Source organism: Rhincodon typus, chromosome 14, assembly GCF_021869965.1.
Source record: "Rhincodon typus isolate 14 chromosome 14, sRhiTyp1.1, whole genome shotgun sequence".
NCBI lineage: Eukaryota > Metazoa > Chordata > Chondrichthyes > Orectolobiformes > Rhincodontidae > Rhincodon > Rhincodon typus.
The window spans coordinates 70,296,889-70,302,888 of NC_063345.1; positions in this window are offsets into that span (position 1 = coordinate 70,296,889).

Below are 6,000 nucleotides of genomic sequence, written 5' to 3' on the forward strand. Positions count from 1 at the left end.
CTGGAGAAGCAGCACGTCATGTTCTGCCTTGGAAGCCTACAACTGAATGGTCTCAATGTGGACTTTACTAGCTTCAAAATCTCCCCACCCCAGCCTCATCCCAAGGCCAGCCCTCCCTCTCATCCCCACCACCTTGACATGTCCATCTTCTCTCCCACCTATCCGCTCCTCTCACCTCACTGACCAATCCCCACCACTACCTACCCACTATCACCATCCCACCTACCTTCCCCAGCCCAAACCCCGCCCCCTCTCTATTTATTTCAGAGCCCGCTTCCCCGCCCCCATTTCTGAAGAAGGGTCCTGACCTGAAGCGTCAGCTTTCCTGCTCGCCTGATGCTGTCTGGCTTGCTGTGTTCCTCCAGCTCCACACTGTTGAAAGATTAACTGCAATCTTGAAAATCAAGTAACCTGACACCCATGTCGGGCATCATGAGAACAACTGTGATCAAGCAGGAATTCCAGAGTTGTGGGCATGTGCTGCTGCAACTTTTGCTGGCAACAAGAAGTCGATTAACCTGTAGTCGAGTGAACCATTATCAATGGCAGGGATCTGCTAGTGGGAGCAAGTACAAGTTCGGTTCTCAGGTAAATGAACATTTTGAAGCTGAGAATAAGTTACAGCCAGAGAAAATTATTCAGTTCTTCCCCAGCTCCGGAATTGTCTCCCTGTTGTCGCCAGTCAAAAATCACTGTCAACATTTTATGTTTGCTGCAACAGTTGTTACACGCAGTGATATTTAACTGATCAATCAGATACATTTGATGACGGAACCAGACACCAACCAATGGAAGCACCCAGCGAAAGACAATGGAAACAACGTACTGGCCAGAGGAAGAGTAATAGAGATCATCTCAACAACAGCACCTGGGAAGAATGACTGTTGAACTGTCTTTCCAGTTTTTCCCCACTGTCCATAATCTATTTTTCATGTCAGTTTGTCTATTTCTGAGTAACCGAGAGTTTACATTTCGATTGGAGGTTTAACTCATATAGTTATATGCCGGTGGTTTATAACTGTTTACCTGTAGCTAGACTTAATTAATTGTAATGAATAGCATTTATTGTTCAGTAACAAAATCTGGCCTTTCTAACAATCTACGTCTGAAAGCGAGTTAAATTAAATAATGTTCATACTTTAAAAGTCGTTGCTTTTGTGATGACTCCAGAAACAGCTGGGCTTGACTTCGAGTGAGCTACCCAAATGAGTCGAGACAATATTCTGCAATAGAAAATACAATTCATGTGGAATTATCTTACTTTAAGTCTAAATATTTGCACAATTATGTTCAAGGGTAATTTCAGCCAATTGTTTAACTCAGCTCGAAATTTACTCTGGGTCCCAACATAAATAAATGGATTGACGCAAGAACTCAAAAACTGTAGCATAAATCCTGATTCTTGGAGAACAAATGTGACATTACTCAAGTCAGAATCTGTAGGATAAGTAACATTCGCAATTCGAACATAGGCAATTGTTGCAAAACGTAACAAATTTAACAGGATGAAACTGCCCGAGATGGCGAAGAGTAAGAGGATAATCTTTTTCCGCTTCTCCAGCTCTGGATCACTCTGATTCTCCCCATTTCTATGGATTTTGAGTCTCCCACGGATTCTAGTGGCAGCAATAACGTGTCTAACGGTCAGAGCATTGAGCAGTAAAATCAAAATGAATGGGAGACACGGAGAGAAAATCGATCGAATCCAGTCGTATGTGATCCACATCAGTGGTGCGTAAAAAGTGTCTTTTATGTTGCAAAACCAGGGAATATTTTTAATTATTTCTTTAGGTTCGTATATAAAATACATGAACATATTTTTTACACAGATCAGTGCAGACATGCTTCCTAAAACCCAGGCTGCCATCATTTGGGTGGAATATTTTGTTTTCAGTTTCGGACAGCAAATAAGCACAAACCGATCAAAAGTGAACGCAACTGTTAACCACGCAGAACTATCAAGTGCTGCAAAGCTTAAGGCATTGCGTATGCTGCAGATAGGTGTAATAGACAGGAAACTGATTTGGAAAAACAGTCCAGCAATACTGGTTTAATACTACAACCGTGACCATTACAAGACAATCTGCCACCGCCATTGACACCAAGTAATAATTGATACATCTTGAAAGTCCGCATTGTCTTTGGGATAGGATCACAATCACTCCCAGGTTGGCTGTAATAGAGAGAGATGGAAATAACAGAAGATCCAAAAATGTACATGTGAGATAAAATGAGAGCAGGCAGGTTAATCGTGTGACTCGATATAAAACAATCTATTGAAGAAAGTTCTGCGTTAAACTGAAAGGTTTGAACAATTGATTATCCATTACCAAGGAGCAATTCCTTCAAGGTTTAGCACATTGATCTTTCAGGACAAGGCATGTCAAAGGATTAGGAACGTAAAACAATCTCACGAGACCACATGAAAAGCAAGAAAATATCCAAATGATTCTGAAGCTGCTACCTGCCTACGGAACCACATCATCCCCAATGGACTACAGTCCACATTCAGGCCTTCCCAATTTGGCCCCAACCGTGACAATGTCTACATTCATAGCATTGAGATCCTTCAGAAGCGTTTCTCCCTGCGACTCCTGAAACACACACTGGCAGCAATGCGCCAGCATCTCCAGGCACTACAGTCAAGCCTACCCCAGCTCAGAGCCTCCCTCTCCCAGACCGGCAAAGGACCTCTCCTGTTTTTTATTCTTCGTAGGATCCACAAACTGAACTCACAATTCTACTCAGCTTCATTGGACACAAAAAAAACATAAGTACAGTAAACTTACTGGTGCCTACCACCCAAAATGGGCTTCCTCCACCTCCCAAATCCCCAGCTGTATCCAGGACCTTCCCCACAATGTGCCTGCTGCCATTGCCATGAGGCCACTGTCGGAGAACCCACAGATGACGTCACATCCGCCACCACCGGGTACTCCACTTCCGGGACAGCGAACACCATCGCTGCTGATGCCACCGCCTCCATTTCCGAGACCAACACCACAGACACTGAAGACGCACCTACTGTCACCACTGCTGCCGCCGCCGACGCCGCTCCGTCTATCACCGATGCGGACGCAACTCCGCCCACAGCCGACGCCGACGTCGCTCCGCCCACTGCCTCCACAGCCAGCAGCTCCAGAGGAGACAGCAACACTCAGCCCTGCCCAGTCTTCACCATCCCCCCAGACCTACACCTTACTGATGACGAATGGTCAGTCCTCAGTAAAGGGCTCACCTTTGTCCCCCTCCACCCACACGTCAACGAATACCGGTCATGTTTGGACATTGAGCAGTTTTTCTGCCGCCTCCGCCTCCACGCTTACTTCTTCAACCGTGAACCTAACCCTCCCTCTACCGACCCCTTCTCCCGCCTCCAACACACCCCTCCTCCTGGACACCACCCCAAGGCTTCCTACCCTCCCTTGACCTCTTCATCTCCAACTGCTGTCGAGACATCAATCGCCTCAACCTCTCCACACCTCTCACCCGCTCCAACCTCTTCCTCCGCAGAATGTGCAACCCTCCGCTCCAATCCCAACCTCACCATAAAACCCGCGGACAAGGGAGGCGCAGTTGTAGTATGGCGTACTTACCTCCACATTGCCGAGGCCAGACGCAAACTCTCCGACACCTCCTCCAACCGCCCCCTTGATCATGACCCCACCCCAGAGCACCAAACCATCATCTCCCAAACCATCCACAACTTCATCACCTCAAATGACCTCCCACCCACAGCTTCCAACCTCATCGTTCTGCAACCCCGCACTGCCTGCTTCTATCTCCTTCCCAAAATCCACAAACCTGACTGCCCTGGTTGACCCATTGTCTCCGCCTGCTCCTGCCCCACCAAACTTATCTCCACCTATCTCGACTCCATTTTCTCCCCCTTAGTCCAGGAACTCCCTACCTATGTCCGTGACACCACCCACGCCCTCCACCTCCTCCAGAACTTCCAATTCCCCGGTCCCTTACACCTCATCTTTACCATGGACGTCCAGTCCCTATACACCTGCATTCCCCATACAGATGGCCTAAAGGCCCTCCGCTTCTTCCTGTCCTGCAGGCCCGACCAGTCCCCCTCCACTGACACCCTCATCCGCTTAGCCGAACTCGTCCTCACCCTCAACAACTTCTCTTTCAATCCCACTTCCTACAGACAAAGGGGGTGGCCATGGGTACCTGCATGGGCCCCAGCTATGCCTGCCTCTTTGTAGGTTACGTGGAACAATCCCTCTTCCGTACCTACACTGGCCCTAAACCCCACCTCTTCCTCCGTTACATTGATGACTGTATCGGCGCCGCCTCGTGCTCCCACGAGGAGCTCGAACAGTTCATCCACTTCACCAACACCTTCCACCCCAACCTTAAGTTCACCTGGACCATCTCTAACACCTCTCTCACCTTCCTGGACCTCTCTGTCTCCACCTCGGGCAACCACCTAGAAACCGATATCCATTTCAAGCCCACCGACTCCCACAGCTACCTAGAATACACCTCCTCCCACCCGCCTTCCTGCAAAAATGCCATCCCCTATTCCCAATTCCTTCGCCTCCGCCGCATCTGCTCCCAGGATGAGGCATTCCACTCCGATACATCTCAGATGTCCTCATTTTTCAAGGACCACAACTTCCTCCCCTCAGTGGTCGAGAATCCCCTTGACTGTGTCTTCCACATTTCCCGCAACTCATCCCTCACACCCCGTCCCCGCAATAACAACCAAAAAAGAATCTCCCTCATCCTCACGTACCACCCCACCAACCTCTGGATCCAACGCATTATCCTCCGACACTTCCGCCATCTGCAATCTGACCCCACCACCAAAAACATTTTTCCCTCCCCACCCTTAGCTGCTTGCCGGAGGGACCACTCTCTCCGTGACTCCCTTGTCTGCTCCACACTCCCCTCCAGCCCCACCACACCCGGCACTTTTCCCTGCAACCGCAGGAAGTGCTACACCTGCCCCTACACCTCCCCCCTCACCCCCATCCCAGGCTCCAAGAAGACTTTCCACATCAAGCAGATGTTCACCTGCACATCTGCTAATGTGGTATACTGCATCCGCTGTTCCCGTTGTGGCCTCCTCTACATCGGGGAAACCAAGCGGTGGCTTGGGGACCGCTTTGCAGAACACCTATGCTCGGTTCGCACTAAACAACTGCACCTCCCAGTCGCGAACCATTTCAACTCACCCCCTCCATTCCTCAGACGACATGTCCATCCTGGGCCTCCTGCAGTGCCACAACGATGCCACCCGAAGGTTGCAGGAACAGCAACTCATTTTCCGCTTGGGAACCCTGCAGCCCAATGGTATCAATGTGGACTTCACAAGCTTCAAAATCTCCCCTCCCCCTACCGCATCCCAAAACCAGCCCAGCTCCCTAATCTGTCCTTCCTCCCACCTATCCCCTCCTCCCACCTCAAGCCCCACCCCCACCTCCTACCGACTAACCTCATCCTGCCCCTTGACCTGTCTGTCCTCCCTGGACTGACCTATCTCCTCCCTAACTCCCCACCTACACTCACCTTTACTGGCTCCACCCCCACCTCTTTGACCTGTCTGTCTCCTCTCCACCTATCTTCTCTTCTATCCATCTTCTGTCCGCCTCCCCTTCTCTCCCTATTTATTTCAGAACCCCCTTCCCCTCCCCCATTTCTGAAGAAGGGTCTAGGCCCAAAACGTCAACTTTCCTGCTCCTCTGATGCTGCTTGGCCTGCTGTGTTCATCCAGCTCTACACCTTTTGTAACAGATAGTAAGAACTGCAGATGCTGGAGTCAGAGATCACAGTGTGGAGCTGGAGGAACACAACAGGCTAGGCAGTATCAGACCTGAAACGTCAACTTTCCTGCTCCTCTGATGCTGCCTGGCCTGCTGTGTTCCTCCAGCTCCACACTGTTATCCCGGTTGTAAGAGAGCTGGTTCCTGGTAATGTGGATGTGTCTGCAAACGGGAGGAGTCAGACTATTCCCGTGTCTCCATAATGATTGTCCCAGCCGTT